The sequence below is a fragment of the Gopherus flavomarginatus genome, chromosome 3 (assembly GCF_025201925.1).
Source record: "Gopherus flavomarginatus isolate rGopFla2 chromosome 3, rGopFla2.mat.asm, whole genome shotgun sequence".
NCBI lineage: Eukaryota > Metazoa > Chordata > Testudines > Testudinidae > Gopherus > Gopherus flavomarginatus.
This window is the reverse complement of record NC_066619.1, coordinates 266,390,115-266,417,806: the sequence shown is the minus strand read 5'-3', so window position 1 is coordinate 266,417,806 and position 27,692 is coordinate 266,390,115. Positions and strand designations below refer to the sequence as shown.

Genomic DNA, 27,692 nt, shown 5'->3' with positions numbered 1-27,692 from the left:
CACTTTGTTTATGGTGGGTGACAGTGGGTCTGCTTAAAGCACCCAACAATTGCTCTCTCTTAAAATTTCAGAAGGGCAGAGAAGGCCAACCCGCCAGTCCTCAGACTACAAGATGGGAGATAGTGAAACACTACATATAATCCCTTCAAGAGCCAAGTAGAGGGAAAATATTCCAGCTGTAGCCTCCAGTTATTTCCTTCCCTGTCTATCTGAATGTGGGGTACATACATTGCCTCTTTTTAATTCCCCCAATAAAGCACTTTTAAAAGGCATTACTCAGCAAAGCCAACAAAACAAGTTTGTAGGCCGAGCCAACTGGGAGATATGAGGCAAAAAAAAAGCTTACAAGAGGAGACAACAGGTGAAGACAGACAGACGGGGGAGCACAAACTAAGACAATACTGGTCAGCATGAGTATGCAGCTGGTGTGCTAAAACCACTTCCATTTTAGCCTTGTAATCAGATTATTCATTTCTAGTGTCAAATACTATTGTGAGGAAGCTATAAACAGAGATGTTGATGATTAAAATATTTCCAATTAGCTTTACTTGCTTTCTATCCTTTGACAACGGAGGTGCTTGTACATTGTTTCTTTGTTACAGACGTCTCTGTGAAGTATTATACCCTTGATGTTTGTAGCTGGAGAGATTAAGCAGGTAAATTGAAGTTTACTTACATATGCATACAAAACAGTGTGATAACATATATGGTCTATGCTGCTTCATGCTCTGTGAAAATTTTATTGTCAAAGTTAACATTGCTTTTTTTTTTTTTTAATGATTCTTGAGCCTCTATGGCAGTTATTTTGAATTTAATGACATCAGCTGGTCAAGCAGTAGAATAGCACTGTGCAGGGTAAGTTCTACATCTGAATACATTCAACAAAGATTGGGTGATTTGGAAAAAAATCTTTGTTATATGAACTTTTGAAACCCTTTAACAGAAGCTAGACCTTAAAGCTCAACTCTCAATACCAAGTGAAAACTTGATGGGATTGAACACTACCGTAACTGGATTTGGGTGTAATATCACATGACCAAATCCTGCTCACATTTCTCCTATAAGTAGTTCCACAATATTGGTAGCACTCCTTACCTGAATAAGACAGGATTTGGCCGAGGAAAAGACTGAGGCAAATTTCTTATGATATTCCTTATGTTTAAATTACTCTGGGAAAAACACTTTCCTATTAAAGTATTTGCACAAAGTTGGGCATCTGGTCTCTAGACAAATCAATATTTATTCTATCCCAAAACCTTACAGGATTGCTGCTGATTGTTGTGAAATTGAAATATTTTTGGCTGGAAAACTGTTTGACCCCATATCAAACATATCTGATATCTCAAAAGGGTTTCTAGCGCCTTAAATATTCAAAGTTTCCTTTAAAAATTGATGAGGCACTTTTTTGTTTCAGCAATGGGAACATGGGGATGCCAGACTATTTGTACAGCTCATTAAATAGAGAATAACTTCTAGTTCTTCCATCTGAAAAACACTTTGCAAACCTTAGCTTCACCACACCTCTGTACCTCCATTCTTACAGATGGGTAAACTGAAACACAGAGGTTCAGTGAACTGAAGATATATAGGAAGTCTGTTGTAGATCCAGGATAGAAATCAGGTATGCTGACTCCAAATCTGTGCCTCAAACACAGGGCTATCCATTACTCCCTATCCTGTATATACCCTAATTATAGCGTCTAATCTCTGTTTATTAAGGGAAGTGGCCATGCAACCAGGTCATGACATAGTTCTTTCCCTGAGGGGCCTACAATCTAGACACCGCCAACAATTATTTCCATGTAGAACCTTATCACACATTCTCACTGAAGCCAATGGATTTTTCATGGAAACAGGATATTTGCTGTAGTAACTGTTTGCAGGATTAGCCCGAGTTAGATGCAACATGTTTTGAATAAGGGGAGATGAAATTGAGTGAGGCAAAAAGAGCAAGTCAACAAAATAAGATTAGGAGACTAATGTGACTTTCAAAAAACAAGCATTGTTCCTTTTAAATTGCTCCAATGTATTTAAGAGGCTGTTTAATGCTTTCAGCTCTTGATTATAGCTGCTTTTCCTGCCTTTCGCTATCCACTCCACACTAACTACCCTCTAAACCAGTGGTTTTCAAACTGCAGGTGGCAAGCCAGTACTGGGTTGTGGAATGTGAGGCACTGGGTTGCGGCAGCTCTGGTCAGCACTGCCGACCCGGCCATTAAAAGTCCCGTTGGTGGTGCTGTCTGGCTACAGCAGGCTAGTCCCTACCTGTTTTGACACCATTCCGCACCCCCAGAAGCAGACAGCGGCAGGTCCACCTCCTAGGCAGGGAGGGGCACGGGGCTTTGTGTGCTGCCATGAGCACCGGCTCTGAAATCTCATTGGCTGGTTCCCGGCCACTGGGAGCTGGGGGTGTGTGTGGGCTGTCTGTGGATGAGAGCTGCATGGAGCCATTTCTGTGCCTCCGCCTAGGAGTCAGACTTTCTGGGGTGCAGCGCAGTCCGTGGTGCCAGGACAGGCAGGAAGCCTGCCTTAGCACCCCGCTGTGCTGCTGACTGGGAGCTGCCAAAGGTAAGCCCATGCCCCAATCCCCTGCCCCAGCCCTGAGCCTCCCTCAAACCCAGAGCCCCTTCTTTCACCCCAAATCCCTCATCCCTGGCCCCACTCCACAGCCTGCACCCCCAGCCCAGAGCCCTGCCCCCTCCCACACCCTCAGCCCGGAGCCCCCTCCTGCACCCCAAACCTCTCAAACCTGGCTCCATCCCAGAGCCCACACCCCCGGCCCAGAGCCCTGACCCCCTCAGCACCCCAACCTCCTGCCCCCTCCCACAGCCTGAACCTCTCATTCCTGGCCCCACCCTGCAGCCCTTACTCCTGCATCCCAAACCTCTGCCCCAGCCCTGAGCCCCTCCCATACCTCAAACCCCTCATCCCCAACTTCGTTGGGTTGCAGGCATCAACAATTTTCTTCAACTGGGTCACCAGAAAAAAAGTTTGAAAACCACTGCTCTAAACCCTTAATGTGACTCGTTCTTCCTTGGTATCAGTTTTGGCCCTCTTGGGTATTGAAACTGTTACCCACATAGACCACAACCCTGCAGGCTGTTCTGCATGGATGAACTCCTACACCCACACAACTCCATTAAGTGGATGGGCCTTCACACCGGTGCAGGCGAGAACAGCTTGCAGGATTGAGACCTAATATACTGAATTACAGAAAACATGACAAAAGACATACAGATGGCCTCACAAATTGTGAGTATGGTGCCTCAACAGTCTCTTGTGATCTGTGCTTTTCTTATATCGGACTTCTGTTTGCGTTTCCAATGGCTGCCAGACACATACAGTATGTCTGTGCTGCAGCTGAGAATGCACTTCCCAGCCTGGGTAGACAGACACGCATTAGCTCTGCTTAAGCGAGCACACTAAAAATAGCAGTGTGGCTGTGGGGCACAGGTGGCTGCCTGAGCTACCTGCCCGACCCCCGGTTATGAAGTGGTGGTTAGACCAAGCCACCACCCATGGCCTGGCAGACATGCTGCTATATTTTAGTATACTAGCTCAAGTAGAGTTGGTGCATCTGTCTATTGGTGCTCTGAAGCACGCTCTCAGCTCCAGTGTAGACATACTCATACAGTGATCACTTAAGTACTATTTTCAAATCATACCCAGGTATTCTTGAAAATGTTACCTTCTGTTTATTGCCATCAATACCAGGCTTTTCCTGAATGACGTTTTGCAGATTGTACTCATTTGGCTTGTAATCTCTTTTGGCCATATTCCATCCTCATCCTCTGTGCTTTACACATCCTTTGATTTCTTCAATTCTTCCTTTGATCTATTTGTAAATGTTCCTGACATTAGTTTCTCTTCTATTCTAACTGGGCTATGAAGAGTCCAAAACCTTTGCTACTTGCATTGTTCCTTTCTTTAATGCTCAAGGATGAGGAAGGTGTCCTTAGAGAAAGGGTAAGAATTCCATATCAATGAGTTTATTAAATATATCTACTAACACTATAGCTACCATACAGGTCATTCATTTAGAGAACGCCACCCAAAATCTGTTAGGTACAGGATGTTTACAGGATTTTAAAAGTTGAGATGAGAACCACTTGCAAATTCAGAGGCTCGCTTTCACTTCAGAGAGGATTTTTGAAAAAAGTCATAGTAGTGTAACAATTTAAAAAGAGAAAATTTGTCACTTGCCTTTAACCTTTTCCAGACCAATAATTACCAATGAAATCATCCTCCCCAAAATCTGGTGTTTTTACTGCAATCATTAACCAGCTTGATCTACTATTGTAGATTTATGTTTAGACTCATTACAGTGTTTAACAATGTATTTATTTATTTTAGTGTGAAGCACAAAGTCATTATTTTTCAAGGTTAAATAGATTATATGACAATCTGGCAGCAGCAATCATCCTTCTGATCCAGAAACTATACCCTATTTTCCTACCAGCTGTTTCAGATCTTTTTAATGTATTTTTCAGATGAAATAAACTCCAGATGTGGATGTGTTTAGCTGTGGAGTGACATAATTCAAAGCCTAGAGACTGGCTTCAGCTAGGTAAGTAAAGCAGAATAGTTCTTCTGTATCTTAAGTTTCACAGGGAAGCTTTCACATAGGAAAGATTTGTTGGAATTTTTTTTAAATAGGCTGAAAATTTCCCCTCCTTATGTCACTAAAAATATCATAAGGAACAACTCCTTCCTATAAAAAGTCAAAATGCACCTGGTCAAAGGTAAGGCTTATAACAGAACTCTTGGCACAACCTTAACTATACTATAACATGTCTATACAAACTTTGGCAATTCTATACATAAAATATCCTTAAGTAATAGTTAAGGCTGCTATGTGGAATTCAAAAGATAATGTTCGATTACATACATCATGTACCAGGAAAAAAAATCAAGGCATTAAAAGTTAGGGTAGTCTCAATGAAAAATTACCTTAAAGCATTCTGATATCAGCCTTAGCTCTCAAATCATGCACACCTCCATTCTTATCAATACACACAAAGGGGAAAGTCCTGCTATTTCAGTGAGATGCATGGAGCCATTGCATCTAGACCCATATGCTCATTTTCATAAGAAAATTTTACCTTTATTAGTTTTTTCTTCTTTAAGCCTTGTACAGTTGGACTTCTGCAGTCAGGTCTTTCAGCAGTATTATCTGCAGTGTGGGTCTTCTCTTTGTGGATCTACAGCAAGGGAATGTGCAGGCTTAGATCTTCCCCTTCACACCCCAGGGACAAGCTAGCAGAGAGCTAATGACAGGAGGGACTTTTAAAGGCCAAAGGAGTTAGAGACCATCCCAGAAGAGCTGTTTCATGGGTCTGGATCAGATGACAATTACAAGCCGCAACATGGAACCACCCACAAATCTCAAAGTCTCACCCACATATGCCCAAACCAGAGTCTGATGTCCCAGTGCGTAGAGCTTAGGACACCCGGAGAAGGGAGACTGCTGCTCAATATGCAAAACACCCAATTCTCTAGGACCTAAGGGGTCCTGTTATGGGGTATATTGGCGCTTTAAGACTGGAGGGGGCCAGAAGACCCCATTCCAGGGATATTGGAATAAACAAAGGCCCTAGAAATGGTCATGTAGCAAAAAGAGGGGAATTTAGTCCCAGAGAGTTAGTAACTGGATGGGAAGAAATAGGATACTGTCCTTTTAAGGGTCTAGGAACCAGGAGACCTGTGGGGGTGGAGAGGAAGTGTGGCTCCTTTTTCTTCCAAACAATCAGGAGGAAGCTCTCTGAAGGATAGCGGTATATATAATGCTTGCTCTCAGAACAGGAAGTGCAATCATTGGAAGAAGGAAGCCAGAGCCAGAAGGCTGAGCTTCCACTAGGAAGGACATGATCAATATCTCTGTGAAGAACATTTATCTGGGACAGAGTAAGAACTCTGTGTGTAGTAGAAGAGCTGGATGAGAGTGTAAACTTTTGTGCTGCTATAGCGGACTTTGTTTTGGGGCCATTGAGGACTCCTTTGAATTGCTTTTGGCTATCAACCCAGCACCAGGCAGTGGTTGGTGGTAGTCCCAAGAAAGTCTGGAAGGAGCTCTTAAGGGGCTCCAAAGAGGAGAAACAGAGCCAGGGTGATGTAGACACACCTCGGGCCAAAGGTGCTCAGTTGTGATGTTCTGTACCTCGTGGGAACACCCTGCACCCCATGTTCATCCTTGAAAAATGATTGTGTGGTATCCAATGCAAAGTTTTGTCATGTCAGGTGTCTTCAGAAGGCTCATGATTCACTGAGGTTGTAATTTCATGTATATAGTTATGAGGCTGAAAATGTGTCCTCATGACTAAACAAGCCCAGACAAAAACTCTCCAAGAGCAGAGGGGCAGTTCAGACCTCATCAGGGCATGTATGAGACAAACCCAGCCTAGCCTCACAGGAACAAAGGACACTGGCCTAGGCAACAACAAAGGATCTGTTGCACTCTCGAGTGAGTCACCATCCTTCCTTTGGTCAGTCATGGACTGCAATGAGGTAAGTGCTCACCTGACCCTGAAAGGGGAGGGGGGCAAAGCCAAGAAGGAAGAAAAAACATGATAAAAAGGAGAGATGTTTGCCAAGCTTTTCCTTTCTTTTCCACCCCCATGTACAGACATCACCACCAAGCGACTGAAGCGCTGATCAAAGGAGAGAGCCTGGCTGAAGGGCAAGAAGCGAGCCTGTGGTGAGAAGCATCTAAGTTTGTAAGGGCACTGAAAGTGTTAAGATCAGCTTAGAATGTGTTTTGCTTTTATTTCATTTGACCAAATGTGACTTATGTTTTAACTTATAATCACTTAAAATCTGTCTTTGTAGTTAATACATTTATTCATTCTACCTGAAGCAGTGTGTTTGTTAGAGACTCCCCTTGGGATAACAAGCCTGGTGCATATCAATTTCTTTGTTAAACTGACTAACTCATATAAGCTTGCAGTGTTCAGCGGGCATAACTGGGCACTGCAAGACGGAGGTTCCTAGGGTTGTATCTGGGACCGGAGATATTAGCTAGTGTCATTCAGTTGCACAAACCAAGGAGCAGCTTACATGCCAGAGGCTGTGTGTGAATAATTCAGGAGTGGGGGTTCTCACAGCAGAGCAGGGTAAGGCTGGCTCCCAGAGTCAAGGATTGGCGTGACCTAGCAGATCACTGGTTCAGATAACACCAGCGGAACGTCAAAGTAAACAGCAACTCTACTACAGGACCATTGTGGTTTTTAATTCATTTTTGGAAAAGGGAAAAAAAATAACTCGAGTCCCAAAAGACATTAACTGATGGTTGAAAGAACAATTAGTTGAATCTTTTATGCAGATCATTTCCATAACATTGCTACACTTTGTAGTTCAAATAAGAGTACTGCTGCTATTTTCTGAGGATCTCAAAGTGCTTTACAAATATCAATTAATTAAACATCATCAAAGGTACATGGAGTAGGAATTTTCACTACCATTTTACAGGTGGGGAAACTGAAGCCTGAAGAGGTCAAGTGACTCAAGAGAGGGAGTCAGACCACAGCCATAAAAGGAAAAGCCAGGTGCCCTAACCTCAGTCTTGTGCTTTAATCTCCGTACTAGTAGATTGTAAACTGTTTGCTATTTATTGTACATGTCCTGTGCTCTTTTGTCAGTTCCTGCCCCAGAGAATTTACCGTCTACAGCAGTGGTTCTCAAACCCTTTTTTCCGCAGACCACTTGAAAATTGCTGAGGGTCTCAGCAGAACACTTAATGATCTTTCCAAATGTTGTTTGTACCATTAGCTAATTATTGTAAAGTGGTTGGATAAAAGCACTATATAAAAAAAACTTTATAATAATTACCTTTTTTGTTCTACAAATAAAAGCGCACAATTCACATTTTAATATCAGTAGTCTTACCTTTCTAATGCAAAGGATGGGCCCTCTCTCCCCCACCACGGTAGTGCCCAAGCTGGGGATGGGAAGGAGGGGGGTCTATCCCCACCACCACATCAGCCACAGAGCTGAGGCTGGGAAGGTGTGGGGAGGGGGGTCTCCCCCCGGCAGCTGCAACCATGGAGCTGGGGAAAGTCGCCTCTTTCTCTGGCCACCGCAGCCCTGCACATCCCAAATTCCCCTCACCTCCTCTTTTCACCCCACTTCCCCCTCCCACCTTCCTCTTATTCCTCCCAAGGCCACCACCTCACTTTACATGTGTGTCTTCTCCAGGGTCCAGGCACCTAATTAGTGGAGCCACGTCGGCACGGCTCCACCAATTAGGTGGGTGGCCCTTTGTTCTCTTGTGTGCAGCCGCCCAGGCACACACTTTAGAGGGAACTATCTGTGGACCATCTGAATGGAGCTATGGACCATAGTTTGAAAACGTCTGGTCTATAGTTTACAAGTGAGGGTGGCAAAGAGTAGGGAGGCGGGACTGAGGAGAACAAGGATGTGAAAGAGCAACCTCTTGGTGCAAACTGGCAGAGGGCATAGGGGGTGCATAGTATTTTACAGGCATTTCCTGGGTCAATTATTGGCACAATAGTTCACCAAAGGCATGTGAGAGCTCTATTGGGCGCCCGGGTCATCATAATCATTACAAAATGTATGCATGGGTCATATTTTTGAAATTATGTATTTATACTAAAAAATATGTTCTTAAGGTCTGGGAGTTAAGATAGGTCACCACTTGATGACTTATCTCAGACATGTTCCTTTCAGGCAGGAGGTAACATGCTTATCTCTGTCTGGCTCCGCCCCTTCTGCCTGAGGCCCCAGCCAAGCTGGAGGCCGGAATGGGCCACGAGCCATGGATCCTCCACCTGCCTGGGGAGGGGTGAGACCCAAAAGCAGCCCCCATCCCGTATCCCTGACCTGTGCCCCCCCACACCCCAAGCAGGTAGAAGGTTTGTGGCTCCCCACAGCTGCCTGCATGGCTCTTACCCTGACCTGGCTCCGGCTGGGGGATGGCACCTCTGGCCATGGTAAGAGCCTTGTGACCAAGCAGCTGTGAGGAGCCATGGACTCTTCATCTGCCCAGGGCGGGGACATAGACCAGGGGCTGCTCTCAGCCCCCAAACCGTGGGCAGGTGGAGGGTTCATGGTGTGGTATCACTCATTGCCGGGCTCCATCTGCTAGCCTGGCTGGGGGGACAGGGCCTCGGGGAAGAAGCGGGGTGAGGGACCATGGCAAAAAGTGGCCAGGTCAGTCCACTTTTTAAAAGTGGGAGGCCCATGGTGCCCTGGTCTCCCCTATTCCAGCGCTGATGTCATGAGCGCATTGTATGCCTCACAATGGATGCCAATTTGCATATTGAGCCAGATACCAGCTGAAAGATTGTGAAATCTATTAGAGAGAAAATCTACAGGGAAAAAAACAGTCAGCAGGGGTGTCCTATTTATGACTATGATCAAAGGATTAATCTGGTATATCAGAGAATGCGCAGGTTCCTCTGCTAAGGAAACCAGCTAAAAGCATGTTTGTCTTATGAAAGGAGGGTCACAGCCAGCCTGGCTGTAAAATGCTGAAAGGACTTAGGATGACATGAGGGTATCTAATTAATTAAGTCTAGGTTCTACAATGACTGTTATGATTTAATTGTATCTGTAACCATTTATTTCCAATACTTGAATCTCAGTGCTTTGTTCAATAAATCTATACTTGATTTCACTATAAACATATCTAAGTGCTATGTGTTAAGTGGGGCAGTGATCTGAGGTGGAACTGGTAAATATGGGTGTACTGTTTCTTTGGAAGCCGCGGATCTGTGAATAAATATGGCTTGCGCAGGTCCAGAGGTGAGGGCTTGTGTTGCCTGTGGCTGGTGAAGCTGAGGAGCTGATCTTTAGCAGGTGACATAGACAAGGCTTCCTCATGTTAAGGCAGGTGGTAGTGAGGTACCTCACAGACCAGGGTACTCCCAGGAAGCATCCAAAGGCTTAGGGCAGTAAGATCACGTGGTCAGTCTAGGCATCTGCATGTCTCTCTTAGTGGTTCTGTGTTCTGGGGTTTTGTTTTTATTTTTTACATTTATCTTAAAATGAGAAAGTTATAGGTGGTGAATATCATGAATTTGCTGTTAAGTGGGGACACTGGAAGAAATGAGTATTGAGGAGGGATTTAAATGAGAAATGGTTGATGGCTTGATGGATGTCATTTTTCTGGCTTGTAGTGGGCAGACCATAAATTACCTTGGTAGCAGACAATTCTAGTTTTTAGCTCTCTGGTGTACCAAAGCAACTGTAAATTGAAGGTATAGAGAACAATTTCAATAACAGGTAGCTGTCTCTTGAGACTGTTTTTCCATTAATGGAGTGGACAAATATTGATTTTTGACCTATTTCTGGCTAACAAAAGGAAAAACATTTCATTATCTGGAAAATTGTTGATTCCAGAGGCTCACACTAATCTGTGGTTTTTCCATTCTCTCATATTTCAAATGTGTATTATTGCAGCTGCAGGGATGCTTCTCCTCTACTGCAATAAATCAGTACTTTTAGTGTCTCTCTCTCTCTCTCTCTCTCTGTCTCTTCAGTTTGTGAAATAAGCACTACCATACAAAAGGAGTGCCAGTACTCTTTAAAACTAAAACTCTTTAGATAGGATGTTGTAGAAGAAAAAGAAATGAGCACTTGTAAAAGTAAGTGCCTTTTCCAACATTCCTTATTCTGGTAAAATATCCATTGACTTCACTGGCTGGTTTGCCTGAATAAGGAGTGAACGACTAGAGCTTTAAGTGTATAAAGAGGTATGGACAGTAAAGGAAGAGAGAGAGATGAGCGAGGCAGAGGACCTGAGACAAGAGGACTAGAGAAAGGTGGCTGCATGGAAATTGCTGATCCTCTGAAGTGCTGGGCATCTGCAATTCCAGTTGATCAGAGTCAGACAGAAGGAAGCCATCTGATATTTATTTAGTCTAAGTGTTGAGCATTATTGCATAGAATTTTTGAGAATTCTGTTTGATGCAGTAGGGCCCAGCTTTAGGCAGATTTTTCAATGGTTGCTCGTAGCCCTTCTTCATGACTAAGGTAGTTTTTAGCCCAGGTCATCTCCTAGGTTGTTTCCATAATAGAAAGTCTTGTACCACACTGCCAAAAATATCTTTCTCCATGTCCCACTGTTTCAGAGCCCAGCTGGACCAGATGTTGGGTTTGTGCTATACCATGGCCTACTGCTTTTCTCTGCTAACCAGTGAGCAAACCAAAGACTAAAACAGGTCTTGCAACCTTAATAAGTGGCTGTATTTCAACTAGCCAATCAGAGACATTCTCTTCACTATGGCTCTTGAAAGTTCTTGACATAATATTATCAAGGATTCTGTTATTTTCTTTTTTCTAATAACTTGTCAAGGACAAGTGCTCTAAGAAATTTACTGGTTGTGAAAGCATGTTTTCACGGATTTATACCTTTATTTGAACAGCAAGAGCCCTGCCTGCTTTCTTACTATAAAGTACTGTTTTTTAGACCTAGCAGGTGTGATACAGAGATCATTAAAAATATGTGGGGATGGTAGCTTAAAAGGGTGGGAAGTAAACCAGCAATGATGGTGAATATCTGATATAGCTCAACTTCCTGAAGCAAGATTTTTTTTTTCTGGGATAATGAATTCCTTGGGAAAGGGCTCTTTCCTATATTTTTTGAAAGACCAAAAGGGATCATTTGTGATAATATATACCTTCCTGCATAACACAGGCTGCAAAATTTCACCATGTGCCTAGAAACAAGCTTATAGCACAAACTCAACTAGAAACTATCTTTTAGAAAGACATTGTGTTGATATAAATACTTCAAGTGATGGAATATCCAACCACATCTGCAGGTAAATTGTTCCAATGTTTATTTATCCCCCATTGTTATACATTTGCACTTTACTTCCAGTCTGACTTTGTTTAGCTTTACCTACTGGATCTTGTCTGTTACATTAAACAGTTCTCTTATCAAATCTTCTCCCCATATAGGCACTTGTAAACAGTGATCCAAGTCATCCCTTAACCTTCTCTTGGTTAAACTAAAGATTTTTTTTCATCTTTACTTGTAAGGCAGGTTTTCCAGAATTTGAATTGTTCTTGTAACTCCTTCTGAATCCTTTGCACTAGTGGTCTCCCCAAATGCCCTGAGTAATACTTCCTCCTAACTTCTTGCCGTAACCATTCCCTTGTTTATACAGCTAATGTTCGTATTTCCACTCATATATGCACTGTTTAGAACTGGGATTTCAGGTTCAGTTGGTTATGCACCATGACCCAAAAGTTGTTCCTAGAATATATAAATGATGTTGCTTTTGGCTATTTTAAAACACGTCGTTCATGTTAGACTAGCTTAGTAATCAATCCACATTTCTGTAGTAGTGACTTATTTACCATTCCTTCAATATATGATTAATCTGCATGCTTTACCAGCAATGATTTTATATTTGTGGATTTTTTTTGTATGCATCTTGTCCTATCTGTATATGGTGATAGCACTGTCTGAATAATAATAATGCAGAGGGACAATATTTTGATGCGAGGAGCAAAAAGTTAGGGAACTAAATAACAGGTCTGATTCTCAGAGGTGAAGCCAACACAGGTCTCATTAGCTTGCACCACTTCATTGTGCCTGCTACAACCAGCACCTTCCTTTGCATTAGCCCCCTCACCGTGCTCTGCTTGCAATCCCACCAAATCTGCCTTCACCCGTCAAAGTATCTGCCTCAAAATACTGGCATTAGAAAAGGTTCAGAGAAGGGCAACTAAAATGATTAGCTGTTTGGATGGGTCCCATATGAAGAGAGCTTAAAGAGACTAGGACTTTTCAGCTTGGAAAAGAGGAGACTAAGGGGGGGATATGATAAGAGCAGAGGTAGGCAACCTGCAGCATGCAACCTGATCTTCAGTGGCACTCATGCTGCCTCGGTCCTGTCCACCAGTCTCGGGGGGCTCTGCATTTTAATTTAATTTTAAATGATGTTTCTTAAAACATTTTAAAAACATTTACTTTACATACAATAGTTTACTTATATATTATAGACTTTTAGAAAGAGACCTTCTAAAAACGTTAAAATGTATTACCGGCACGCAAAATCTTAAATTAGAGTGAATAAATGAAGCCTTGGCACCCCGCTTCTGAAAGGTTGCGGACTCCTCTGATGGAGGTATATAAATCATTGGTGGTGTGGAGAACGTGAATAAGGGAGTTATTTACTTGTTCCCATAATATAAAAACTAGGGGCCACGAAATGAAATTAATGGGCAGCAGGTTTAAAACAAATAAAAGGAAGGTCTTCACGCAGCGCACAGTCAACTTGTGGAACTCCTTACCTGAGGTGGTTGTGAAGGCTAGAACTGAAACAGGGTTTAATTCATGGAGATTAAGCACATTAATTGATACTAGCCAGGATGGGTAAGGAATGGTGGCCCTAGCCTCTGTTTGTCAGAGGCTGGAGATGGACAGCAGGAAAGCACTCACTTGATAATTACCACTTAGGGTCGCTCACTCTGGGATGCCCGGCATTGGCCACTGTGCGCAGGAAGGATACTGGGCTGGATGGACCTTTGGTCTGACCCAATGTGATCACTCTTCCATTTCTTTCTTACGCCTTCTACCCGGCCTCCCCACCTGCCTTCAGCCTGCCACGTCTCTGTTCCCCCGCCTGCCTTCAACGCCCCATCATCCAGCCGCTTTGCTTTTCCCGCCTCACCCCTACCTCTGATTCCACCCCCGCCCCGCCTCTCTCCCCTCCGTTAGCCAATGGGAGAGCCGCTTGGTTGCCGAGCCTGCGCCCTCCAATTGGCGGCGCGGTTGTTGGCCTGCGGCCCCTGGAAGCCGCACCCTGCTGGGGAGGGGTGTCGGGGGAGCGGGGCGGGGCTTGGTGCTGGGGCTAGAGGCTGAGGAGCTAGAGGCGCGCCGGAGACGGGGAGACTCTGCAGCTGCTGCCCAGCGCCGCAGGCTGCGTCGCCGTTACTTGTTCTGCGCGTCGGGGTGAGCTGAGCGGCGCGGGCTGGGGGAGCAGGGGCGCGGGCGGGCGGGCCTCGGGGAGCGGACGTTGGGGTAGCAGCGGTGCAGGTGTCGGGAATGGGGGTGCAGGCCTTGGGCGAGCTTGGCGGTGCAGGCGCTGTGAGGAGGGGCCAGCGAAGAAAGGCCGCAGCTGTTGGAGAGGGGGCGTAGCTATTGGGCAGAGGGGCTGGGGGTGCAGGTGAGGAGGCGCTAGCGAAGGAAGAGCGCAGGGTGTGGGGGACGGGGTGTAGGTATTGGGTAGAGGGGCAGAGTCGGGGCTGGGGGAGCAAGGGTGCAGGCGTTGGGGGAGGGGCAGAGGCTGAGATCTCTGGGTAGACGCAGCCTGGGTCAGGGTGCGGACTCTGTAGTGAGAGGAGACACCGGGGGCGGGTGGGGGGAGGCGTAGCAGATATGGGATCTGGAGCAAGGGGCTGTAGCTCAGGCTTTAGGATTGGGTGGGGGAGGCGAGGGGTTCGGAGCCAGGCTCAGGGTGGGGAGGTTTTGAGGGGCCTCAGGCTTTTGGTTTGGATGAGTCAGGGGATGGGCTGGGGGCTCGTGTCTGGCAGTTGTGTAGAAGCTGCTCTGCTGATAGTTGGGATGAAAGGGGCCCTTGTGGTGGTCTAAGCAGATGCCTTTTTGAGGGGGATGGTCACTATGTGTGTCTGTATCTCTTCGTAGTCTTGTGATGGGTGAGGTGTGGTGGTGCTGCTGCTGTTACTGCAGGAAGCAGCTGTTCAGTGTTCAGATCTCCATTACACCACTTGGTGCATCTACCACCTCTTTCCCGGTTCTCCCTCGCTCCGCTGTTTTATGGAATTGGTGGAGATGTTTACAATCCATCGGACTTGCTGATTTTTGCAAGGTGTGGAGAATGGCAATACAGATTAATAAGAGCAGCTGGTGTAGAGGGAGGGAAATAGTGAGATGGAGGAAAATGGGGAATGTGTTGTGTTTGTGCACAGTGTGACTGATTGGTGAGGTACCAGTTGCTGGATATGGGCATTGGGCAGCTGTTGCGTTTTGTGTGCAGAGAGTCTCTCTCATCTTTCCAGTATCTGTTCCTGGGTGCAAAACGTTACATGCATCTGTGCACATAGCAAATATATATTGTAGGTGTTTTGTGTTTTACATTGAGTCTTAATTTAGGTTGGCTTTAAATAAAACGGGTGGAAAATCCTATTGAGAAAAGACCAGAGTTATGGGTGGGGGCTATGAACGGTGGTAGGTCTAAATCTTCACAGAAAATTGTCATAGCTGGTGGATGTCAGTTCAAAGCTGATTCTTTTCTTTGATCTTCTGAAAGCTATTACCTACAGTGGTCATTTATTTTTTATTACCTCCTTTAGTGATTTGTGTCAGCAAATTAATAATATAGAGAAAATATGTATGCACTTCGTTAATAAAAATTGTTAAATTCTCAAACTGTAAGTGCTTGAGTTAAACGGTCTGGTTTGCCTCAATCTACAAGTTTAGTCTCCATACATACGAGCTGCAGTGTAGTTATTCTGTACAACACCGAGCAACAGAATTAAGGTGGTATAATGAAACTCCAGGTGTGGTAAGGTTTGTGATGGTTCAGAGAAGAAGAGCTTCTGTCCTTTCTATTGTGGAATAAAGAGGTTTTTTTAAAATTACATGAATACTTTTTTTTTTTTTTAAATTAAGAATTACAAAAGAAGTACAGTGGAACCTCAAAGTTACGAGCTGACCAGTTAACCACGTGCCTCATTTGGAACCTGAAGTACACAATCAGGCAGCAGAGACCAAAAAAAAGCAAATACTGGATAGTACACTACAGTGTTAAATGTAAACTACTAAAAAGGGGAAGTTCTTTTTGTTTGTTTGGTTTTTTTAAGTTTTGACAAGGTAAGGAAACTGTTTCTGTGCTTCTGTCATTTAAATTAAGATACTTAAAAAGCAGCATTTTTCTTCTGCATAGTAAAGTTTCAAAGTTGTATTAAGTCACTTCCATTCCTGAGGTGTTCGTAGCTCTGAGGTTCTACTGTACTAAGAAAATTGTTTTCATTTTAGAGGCTGTTCTAGATTCTGCCGTGCAGGTCAGTATATTGCATTATCTGTTTTGCCCTCTATATCAAGGAGTATGGATAACTCAAGTTATCGAAAACCTCTTGAGTTGTTTAAGATGGAGTACAATATATTAAATTACTATAAAGTGAGTTTAATGCCTGTTGTTTGTTTTGGTTGTAGTCTTGAGATTACAGGATTTAACTGAGATCTGACCAGGCTTTCCAGCTTGAGGATGCTTTGGTCTTCCAGGATGAAAATGCATGCATTGATATACTAAACATATTGAATGTCTTGCACTTCTATTTGACTTCATTTTTGCTTAAACTCTTATTAGAGAAAACATTTTGGTCCAAAGATGTTTGTGTGAACATGAGAGTGGCCAATTGTCCATCTAACCCAGTATCCTGACAGTGGACAATGCCAGATGCCTCAGAGGGAAGGAACAGAACAGGGCAATTTCAAGTGATCCATCTCCTGTTGTTTGGACCCAGTTTTTGGCAGTCATAGGTTTAGAGACACCTGGATCATGGGGTTGCATCACAGACCATCCTGACTAATGGGCATTGATGGGCCTAATATCCAAGTATGTATTTAATTTTGTTAAAGAAAAATATTCTCTTTGGAACACAATTCTTATTTCACAACATAGGCTGCTGAGTACTCAGCAGTTCTGAAAGCAACCAACTACCTGCTGTACACGTCTGGTCTACACTACAGAGTTAGGTCAACATAGGCAGCTTATGTCAACCTAATTATGTTAGTGTCTAAACTTCATCCTTGCTCCTGCCGATATAAGTGCCCTGATATACCGATGTAACTCCACCACCGCAAGAGGCATGCTGATCTAGTTAGGGCGATAGTAACACAATGTCTACATGGACACTTACATTGGTAGAGCTCTGTGCAGATAGAAAAATTTAGATCCTTATCTGTGGTACATAAATAGTATCCAATCTGCGATCACCACTCCACATTTTATATGGATCCACACCAGGACCCTCTAGAGCAGCAACTTTCAACTAGTTGTGTGTGGCCCCCTGGGGGGCTGCGAGCTGGATTCAGGGGGGCCACAACCCCACAGGCTTGAAGTCTGGTGTCATGCCCCTTTAGCTCCCACCCCCTGTGGGAATGAACCCCGGAGTGGGAAATTGGGAGCCCAGCTTGGAGAGGGGAGCTGGAAGCCTGTGTGCAGCCAGGCTCCCAGGGGGAACAGGGAGTGGGAAGCCAGGAGCCTGACTCCTAGTGGGGAGCACTGATCTGGGAACCTCTCACCTGCTCTGGGGTAACAGTCCAAGCTGTGAGCCACAAGGGATTCACAGCAGAGAGCCTACCAGCCTTCCTTGTCAATTTCATGACTCCAGCATGGGAGTTGTGAAACTGACAAGAATGACAACGAACATCTGACCTATCCAGCTCTGGATATCTGCTTTATATCTGCGGATATCCACATCCATGGTTGTGGTTCTTTGAGGGTCAGATGCAGATCCAATTTTTTTTATCCCACAAGGGCTCTAGAGCAGCAGTTGTAGTCTGGTCTGCAGCCCCCCCCAGGAGTTACAGGGGGTCCACCTGCTGTAGAGTGGAGCTGAGAACCCAGGCGGCGGCTCAGCCCCCACAAAGTACCTCTTCAGGAGTGCATCCACCGACTTGAGAGGACATGCACCATGGAGAGAGGGCGGGCAGTGTGTACATGAAAAGCTGTAGTAATTACTGTGGTGGCTGTAAGTCTACCTAATGCGGGTTGACTTAAGCTTGTAGTGTAGACACACCCATAGTGTGTCACAACTCTTAGTGATCTTAACAAAATTAATTGATTCATTGAGAATGTTCTATTCTGACACACATAGCAATCTCCACATGGTTCCTAGCAGGCCACATAAGGATAGGGCCAGGTAAAGTACACTACAACAAGACTCATTCCTTTCGCTCACTGTTAAAATGGGCTTTCGAGAGCCTCCATCAGCTGTATAGATCTACTTTGAGCTCTTCTAATAGCCTTGTATCTGGCTGTTCAAATTCAGCAGCCAGCCAGTCCATCCTCCACCCCAGTAGAATCTCTTCTCCATTTTGTTCTCATATATCATGCATCATATAGCAGGCAGCTATAACCATTGAGAGTTAAACAAAGCAAGCGAACCTTCAAACAACCAAAAGCACATTCAACTGTCATTCTGCACCTACTGAGCTGGTAGTTGAATTGTTCTTTGGCTGTCAAGGTAGCTGCTGTATGTCTTCATGAGCCAGGGAAGCAAGGGATAGGCTGGGTTCCTCAGGATCACTATTAGCATTTCAACATTCCCAGTGGTAATCTGCTGGTTGGAAAAGAGAGTCCCTGCTCATAGCTTTCTGAACAGTGCTGTGCACGTAAAGATGTCCTGCACCTTCCTTAATCAGACCATTGTTGTAATTGAAACATCCCTGATGATCCACGAATGCTTGAATAACCATAGAAAAGTAGCCCTTCCTATTGATGCACTCAGTGGCAAGCTGGTCTGGCACCATAATAGGAATAGGCATGCCTTCTATGGCTCCACTGCAGTTCAGGAATCCCATAGTTGCAAATCCATCCACTATGCCCTGCATATTGTCCAGAGTTGCAGTCCTGCATAGTAGGAGAGGATTAATAGCCCTGCACACTTGCATCACAAAGCCTCCCACCTCCCCATCCTCCTGGTGGATTTCCTGACTCCAAATTGATTCCTGATTGACTGGTAGCAATCTGTCGTTGCAAATTTCTGCAGTGTAATTGCCACTTGCTTTTCCACTGTCAGAGCAGCTCTCATTTTGGTGTCCCTGTGCTGGAGGGCTGCAGTGATCTCAGCACGCAGATCCAGGAATGTGGCCTTGAGCATCTGAATGTTCTGCAGCCACTGCTTGTTACCCCAAACCTGCATTATTATGTGAACCCGTCATCAGTGCTGTTTCTTGGGCCCAGAAGTGGTGCTCCACCATCTGCAGCTGGTCTGTGAAAGTTACCAACAGTCTTGAACTGGTTCTTGCTGTGTCCCACAGCAGTCTGTCCTCCAAGGAATCATCATGGTCTTTACTTATTTGGTTCTTCTTGCCGCTCTACAAATATTCTGGGATCATATGCCCTGTGCTTGCAGTGCTCATGACAATAGTGCAGAGCTGTGCAGGCCCCATGCTTCCATCAGAGATGGTGGACAGTGAGGAGGGCCACCTGGTCTTGTGAGATCTTGGGGAAAAAAGGCATGAAAGTTGTGGGATACAGATAACATTATGGGATGGAGACAGCTGGAAACTGGGAAGTTTACCCCATGATCCCAGTCACCTGTGCATGACTCATTTCAGCCCCAGCAGGCATTGTTGAAGCTTCCCAAAAGACCATGCACTAGACGGTGGCAAGTTACACAGTGGGATGCATCCATTATGAATCACAGTCTGCATCAGTACAGTTACTCCTGGTGATTACTCTCACTGCTGATATAAGGAGCCAAGTATGCATGTGTAAAAGTGAAGTACTGACTGAGGCAACTGTATGCTGATGTAATTTAAGTTGACATAAGTTTGTAGTGTAGACATGGCCTAAGTTTCTTTAGTGAGTGTTGAACCACTCATGTGAAACATGTTCTGCATCCAAATGTAAGCCCACTTGCAATAAAATGAGAAAGCATTGTTACTCTGCATGTTGTAAGAGAGAGTCTGAATTTGTTTTTTTTAAATTGGTCAATTTAAAAAAAAAACACCTGTTTCTAATACAGCATTGGTTAAATGTCTTGAATTAAAAGAAGAAACTTGCTATACAAGGGACACAGTGAAATTGATTATACATTTGACAGCAGTTTATACATAAAGTAAATGGGGGGGAGAACAGATTTAGAAAAAAAAATTTCAGTGATAGTCATCTTGGATCTTGTAATTATACTAGATACAAAATTTGTAGAAATGTGATTTTTTTTTCCCCCCTGTCTTCCTCCGGTTACTGGTGCTCCTTTTATTTGCTCAAAGCGTTGGCACCAGTTCTGAAAACAATGTGAAAACTTTTGGTTGGGAATCTGCACAACTAAATTATTGCTTTAACTATTAACTTTTCAAAAATGTCATTTCAAGTTCCAGGTGATTTGATTAACATGTCCAGTGTTTTGCATAAGCTTTTATTTTGATTCCTAAGGGAGTTTCCCCTCCCCCATTGTGGCTATCAGTGTTCTCTTATACAGGTTGTACTCTTGTTAATTTAGCGTACATTGCAAAGAGAGTCTTTCCTAGTTTATAGTAATGTTGGTTAGAATAGGTGGGGCAAATCTTCATGTAATTGGTAACCCATTAACATTTCGGGCAACTACTTTGTCTTTTGTAAGTGACCTAGGGACCAAGCCAGTTAATGAGGGAGGTGAAGGCTTCAGGAACACCTTGTTCTTTTATAAAGGATGTCTGACTGGAGGTAAACTCTACAATGGAATTGGCTATGCAGTGTATTCATAGTACAATATTACATTATTGTAGAAGTTCAAGGTGGGAGAACAGTTTAACAGTGAGTTTGGGTGTCAATTTGTTCTTAGGTCTTTGTTTATACACATGAAGGAAACTTTTCCACATGTTCACAGGCTGTGTCAGGGCACTACTGGGGAAGCCTGAGTCAGCTCCTGCCACTCCAGCCCCAATCAGGGAAAATAGATTGGGGCTGTGTAAATAGCCTAGGTTTGCCTAATCACTGACTGCACCTGCCAGCCTTATTAGGCAGGAGTTGTAAGTCTGGAAGCTTTTTACATAGAACTGGAAGGGACCCCTAAAGGTCATCGAGTCCAGCCCCGTGCCTTCACTAGCAGGAGCAAGTACTGACTTTGCCCCAAAGTGACCCTCTCAAGGATTGAACTCAGCACTCTGGGTTTAGCAGGCCAATACTCAAACCACTGAGCTATCCTTCCTCACCCCTGGGTGGTGGAGACCAGGAGGGAAGGGAGGCTCAGGGAGAGGTAGGAGCCTGCTACTCTGTTGCTGACAAGGCCTGTGTTAGGCTAAGCCGTGGTAAATAGCCTGTATATAGTAAGGGAGGCTCAGGGAGAGGTAGGAGCCTGCTACTCTGTTGCTGACAAGGCCTGTGTTAGGCTAAGCCATTGTAAATAGCCTGTATATAGTAGGAAGCTGGTGGTGGAAAATGGACATAAATAAAGAGCACAGGAGTTGCACCAGCTTGGAGTATCCCTGAGTCTGTGAGGAGTGGGGCGCAGGGGCTGGACACGCAGGGGTGCACCAGGCACCCCGTTACACAGGCACAGGGATTAAGAAGAGAAATTGATTTGCATCTTAGTAGGGAATTTTTCGTCTTTTCCCAAGGCAAATAAGTGTCCATCAATAAATTGAACAGAGTTTTCTAGCAGACACAGTCTCAATATATAGTGCAGTGGCCAGATCTGGTAACACTCCAGCTGCTCAAAGGTGTATTGGAACCAGTAAGCATCGGCCTTCATCAGCTGTTCTTAAAAGTATGACCATCAAGCAAAGTACCAGCTGTGTGGAAAGATATCATAATGTCCCTATACAAGGGCAAAGAATCTTGCACTGTGTGTGGCAACTACAGGCCAGTATCATTATTATCCTGGAAAGGTCTTTTTGTTCACATTCTGCATGGTAGAATGCAGTTGTTCCTTAACAGACATTGTCATCGCAGCAACCAGGTTTCACTGTTGGATGGTCAGCAGTGGACGCTGTCCTTACGCTCCAGGTTGCGCTGTATTGAGAATTTAACTACCCATTTCACATAGTATATACCAACATCAGAGCAGCCTTTATTCAGTTGATGTGCCAGCAGTTTGGCTTGCACTGAAAGGAGTTGGCGTAACAGATGTTCAGATAAATCTGGTGCACAGTCTTCACACCAGTACTGCTGTTAGAATGCACATTGGTTCATCGCTTTCCCTGTGTTTCTATACAACTTCAGGTGTGTGACAGGGATGCATTCTTGCCCCGGTACTATTCTGTTGAGCTGTCAACTGGCTATTAGGGCTTGCCACTCCACACATCAGAATCAAGGTTTGTCAAGAAGTGTTCACCATAAGACTGCCAATGACACTGCCTTGCTTGTTGAGAAGTCCAGTAACTTCAACCCTATCCTCCAAGGTCTCTAATATGCCATACATGCTATGGGGTGGAACATCTCATGGCAGGAGACCAAAGTCCAGAACCTTGGAGCTGGACCACCAGAACCCCCAAAACAGGTGAGGTCAGATATTCTGGAAAGTGTTGACAAGTTCATCTTATCTAGGTACAAGCAGAGTTCAGATGTTCACAGCAAAATGATTAACAGGATTTGCCCCTCCTGCATGAAGTCCGTACCTCGCTTATGGATGCAAAAACATCTTTGCACTGAAACAAAGTTCAGGATACATCAAACCCGTGTCATACCTGTGTTGCTATATGGGTCAGAAATCTGGGCCCTCTTACAGGCAGACTTGGATGAGGTAAAGGCATACTGCATGCACTGTCAGCACTAAGTCCAGAGCATAATGTAGTTTGGCAGCAGCATCTTGCAGAGATCTGGCCTTCCTTCAGTTGTTCATTATATTCAGAAGTGGTTTTGCATGCTCTTCCACCATGTCACGAGGGTGGATAAAAATACCATAGGGACACCATGCTCTCAAACTCTCCATCAACATTTAAAGTGGTACGCACCCTGACTCTACCTGGCACTGACCAAAGGGCTGCCCCAGAGATTCATGGTTTTGCAGGATTGAGCCAGATCTGGGAACTTCACCAGGCATTGTGTAGTGCAACAGCCACAATTGTGATCACTCTGGCTGGTACAATGGTTTTAGTTTGTGTGTACTTGATTATGACTTGGGGGGTGAGAGAGTGTCAGCTGCTGGTCTCCTGCCTGCCTAGCAAGCAGAAGGTGATGACTTTTTTTGTGGCAGCCAGTCGTGCAAAGCCAGACATGATAGACAGAAGGCTGGGGACCTAGGGAGCAGAGCACAAAGCCTGAGTGTGAGACAAAAACTGTGGAGGGTTGGATAGGCCAGCTAAATATGAGGGCTAACTTACTGTAAATCAGAACATTCTAGCTGTTAGAGAAGTTGGCTAAGGCTTTTTCTTCTGTAGTTTTTCTGGTGCAATATTTACAACAAAAGGAGAAAAACAAGGGGCCTGCTGTTAGTTTAAAACAGAAACCCCTCAGCTGTGGTTACCCGTCACTTTGGGGCTGGGATCTTGCCTATTGCAATCCCGCACCTCTTACTGAGGGTATGGCTACATCTGGAATTTCAAAGCGCTGCCCCGGCAGCGCTGCGAAGTGTGAGTGTAGTCAGAGCAGCAGCGCTGGGAGAGAGCTCTCCCAGCGCTGCATGTAAACCACATCCCTTACGGGTGTAGCGTGCAGCGCTGGGAGCCGCGCTCCCAGCGCTGCTGCCCTGATTACACTGACGCTTTACAGCGCTGTATCTTGCAGCGCCCAGGGGGGTGTTTTTTCACACCCCAGTTGCAGCGCTGTAAAGTGTGAGTGTAGCCAAGGCCTATGTCATCCTTCTTATACAACTCCCCAATAGGTGTTGTCCCTGGAAGGCTATGAGTTCACCCACCTCTCCATCTTCCTCTTTTTTCCATCTATCTTTTTGCCTTAATACCAATAGCCAAACAATTTTTATTATTATTTAGGGCTGTCAAGCGATTAAAAAAATAATTACGATAAATCATGCAATTAATCGTGCTGTTAAACAATAATACAATGGCATTTATTTAAATATTTTTGGATGTTTTCTACATTTTCAAATATTGATTTCAATTACAACAGATGATACAAAATGTACAGTGCTCACTTTATATTTATTTTGATTACAAATATTTGCACTGTAATAAACAAAAGAAATCATATTTTTTCAATTCACCTAATTCAGGTACTGTAGTGCAATCTCTTTATCCTGAAAGTTGAATTTACAAATGTAGAATTAAAGTAAAAAAAAAAAAATCTGCATTCAAAAATAAAATAAAGTAAAACTTTATAGCATGGAAGTCCACTCAGTCCTACTTGTTCAGCCAGTCGCTCAGACAAACTGGAAATAATGCTGCCCACGTCTTGTTTACGGTGTCACCTGAAGGTGAGAACAGGCGTTCACATGGCACTGTTGTAGCCGACATTACAAGATATTTATGTGCCAGATGCACTAAAGATTCATATGTCCCTTCATGCTTCAACCACATTCTGGAGGACGTACATCTATGCTGATGATGAGTTCTGCTTGATAACAATCCAAAGCAGCGTGAACCGACCCATGTTCAGTTTCATTATCTGAGTCAGATGCCACCAGCAAAAGGTTGATTTTCTTTTTTGGTGGTTCAGGTTCTGTAGTTTCCACATTGGAGGGTTGCTCTTTTAAGACTTCTGAAAACATGCTACGCACCATGTCCCTCTCAGATTTTGGAAGGCACTTCAGATTCTTAAACCCTGGGTTGAGTGCTGTAGCTATTTTTTGAAATCTCACATTGATACCTTCTTTGCATTTTGTCAAATCTGCTGTGAAAGTGTTCTTAAAAAGAACATGTGCCGGGTCATCATCTGAGACTGCTATAACATGAAGTATATGGCTGAATGCAGGTAAAACAGAACAGGAGACATACAATTCTCCCCCAAGGAGTTCAGTCACAAATTTAATTAATGCATTTATTTTTTTTAATGAGACTCATCAGCATGGAAGCATGTCCTCTGAAATGGTGGCCGAAGCATGAAGGGACATACCAATGTTTAGCATATGTGGCATGTAAATACCTTACAACGCTGGCTACAAAAGTGCCATAAGAACGCCTGTTTTCACTTTCAGATGACAATGTAAATATGAAGCAGGCAGCAGTGTCTCCTGTAAATGTAAACAAACTTGTTTGTCTTAGTGATTAGCTGAACAAGAAGTAGGACTGAGTGGACTTGTAGGCTCAAAAGTTTTGCATTGTGTTGTTTTTGAGTGCAGTTATGTAACAAAAATCTACATTTGTAAGTTACACTTTCATTCTAAAGAGATTGCACTACAGTACTTGTATGAAGTGAGTTGAAAAATACAATTTCCTTTGTTTATCATTTTTATTTGTTAATACAAAATAATATAAAGTGAGCACTGTACACTTTGTATTGTGTTATAATAGAAATCAATGTATTTGAAAACGTAGAAAAACATCCAAAAATATTTTAATAAATTTCAATTGGTATTCCATTTAACGGTGTGGTTAATCGCGATTAATTTTTTTAATTACTTGAGTTAATGGTGATTAATTGACAGCTCTATTATTATTATTAATTTGTTATTTAGATTGCAGTAATGCCCATAGTATACATCCCCAAAGAGCACATATCTGTCTTACCTGGAGGCTGCACGAGATTGCTGAGATGCATGAGCCGAATTGAAGTTGCTTGGGATACCTCAACTTACAATTTCCGTGTTATCCAATTATTTTATCTGTAACCATAACTCTGTCTTTCAGGTTATGTGTTAAAATATTTACAACTACAATCCCATACTAACAGAATTTGATTTCTGGAAATTAATTTGCCAGTAGCTACTGTCTTTTTAAGGCACAAATTTTAATAGTAACAGTAGGTGCCTTGTCTTCATTGTGTGTTTGCTTTGGGATAGCTCACACGTTAATTATCCTGAGGTAAAAAAAAGACCTTATTTTAGTAGTGAAGATGAGGTTTTAGTGCTAATGAAAACCATTCAAATGTTTGAGTGCCAAGTGCTGAGAATTTCAGATATTGGAAGTATTTGGTTAACCTAAAATTTGTGAGTAGCCATAACTTTTCCTCTGTTTCCCCAGGTCTGAATGACCTTCATGCATTAGTCTGCTTATTCACTTTTGAAACATAACACTTGAAATAAAAAACAAGCTCCTCAGTATACAAATGTCTAGGAAAATACTGGAAGTTTTCAGCATAGATGTGAACATTTAAAATTTAATAGCTGTATTTCACATTAACATCCTAATGTTCCTTTAGTTCAGTGCTCAGGGTTTGCTTATGTTAGTTAGATGTTTAAAACTCCTATCCGCAGTGCATGATCAACTTGTGATATTGCAATACAATATTTTTGTTTCTTTAATTTAATCAGTTGTGTTACATAACACAATATTTGGTGTTAATGAAAGAATTTTTATAGCTAAACTAAATATAGTTTGCACATTATACAATATTATTTTCAGTTCAACCTTTCATTGCTCATATGTATAGTAGTAACTCAGGTAAACAGGGCGCCTAGAAATCATTAGGCGCACCAGGTTAGCTATTCCTATAACAAACAGAAAAACATTGATTTGTTAAGCATTTATAGATGTGATGATAAAAAGTCCATTTTAGAAGAGTAGAATAGTTCTCTCTCTCCTTTTTTTTTTAATGGCTATGTAAAGTAACTATTTTCGCACGTGTTATGGATTGGACCATGATGTCAGCCTCCATCACCCAGTTGTTAAATTTTCAAATGGGCATCTTTGTGCTTTCTCCCATTCTGTCCACCACATTTGGGAGGAACACCCTGTAAACATCCACAAAGCGACTTCATTGTTCTCCTTCAAATTTGTTGACTCTCCTTTTGCCATTATGTCTACACATGGTTATTGTGACAATGGTTATTGGGCCACAGTTGTGCTGATATCACAGCCTATCTTTCTGCCCAATATTGTTTTATTGTTTCTACTGCTCGTCCTTCTCTCCTGTGGATTTTAACACTTTGCGGCAGGTTTGTTTTTCTTTTCATGCATCACAACAGGGTCTTGGTTCATGACTAGGGCTCCAGCACACTGTGGTAATAAAGTTAAATAATTATATTTCGCAAATTGCTGTACAATAAAATACTAGCTCTTTTAAATGAAATATAAATTGAGTATTTCTGTCACCCCTCAACACTCTCCCCCTCAAAGATTTTAGTCAAAGTTAGCAATGCCTGAGATCTCAGTGATTTTTCTCTAATATATTCAGATCTACAAATAAGATACTGTGTCATAAAACTGTTAGAATGTCTGCTTATGTGTTTAGAATAGCTATATTGTGATGGTTTTGTTTATATGGTTCAGAATGTGGGGATGGGGGAACTAAAGGTAAAATTCTTATTGCTACTTTACATTTTGTTTGTGGTTTAAAAGATGTATAAATTTATTAAAATGGGCCATCAGAAGCTATATTATTTTATATCCTAGTTGTAAGATATCAGATATAATCTTTATACAAATGGAACCAAAGAGAGTCTCTTGAAATGCTGTATCTGGATTTTATTATAGTTCTGAATGCTGTGTATCCTAAATCTGCATATCACATCCTTTCCATTGTGTATATCTTCAGCAATAAACCTTTCATTTCTGGAAGGAAGTGCAAGCAAATAAATTAGTTTTGGTGGGGATAGGATAGGATGTGGATTAGATAAAGTTTGGAAGCTTCCTTCCTGGCGGCTGTTAACCTGAATTCCACTCTACTCCTCAGAACTGCCATTTGAATTTCCTGTTGATTTTTACTAATAATTATATAAAAACAAGATCTTTTTCCACTTTACAGCATACAGCTAAAATGATGTCTTGTTTAAGCAATTAAATTCCAGTAGGTTTAATAGGGCCTAAGTTAGCTTTATGAAAATAATGCTTAACACTCATAGTTATGGAAAGTTGCCTAAGAATGGTTAATATTCTTAAGGCTTTTATGTGCATCAGGAAGCTTTTACTGTTATATGAATACTGGAAAAGTGTATGTTTAATGTGCTTTATTGTTTTAAACTTTCTGCCTTGCCACTTGCTTTTAAATATGCACAAG

At 43.1% G+C, this 27,692-nt stretch overlaps 1 protein-coding gene across 19 annotated transcripts in view; it reads left to right on the top strand.

Moving 5' to 3' along the window:
• Positions 1–4,488: 4,488 nt before the first annotated feature.
• The window catches only part of ADD1 (adducin 1), a 262,757-nt gene continuing 239,553 nt past the window's right edge, over positions 4,489–27,692 (top strand). For 16 of the 19 annotated variants that reach the window (XM_050947469.1, XM_050947474.1, XM_050947464.1 and 13 more), the window contains exon 1: positions 13,809–13,921. The gene's annotated coding sequence lies outside the window, so the exon portion shown is untranslated. Of the gene's footprint in view, positions 4,568–6,622; positions 6,695–13,808; positions 13,922–14,614; positions 14,799–27,692 lie in introns of those variants that run through there. The other 3 variants (XM_050947462.1, XM_050947460.1, XM_050947458.1) reach the window with 3 other exon arrangements.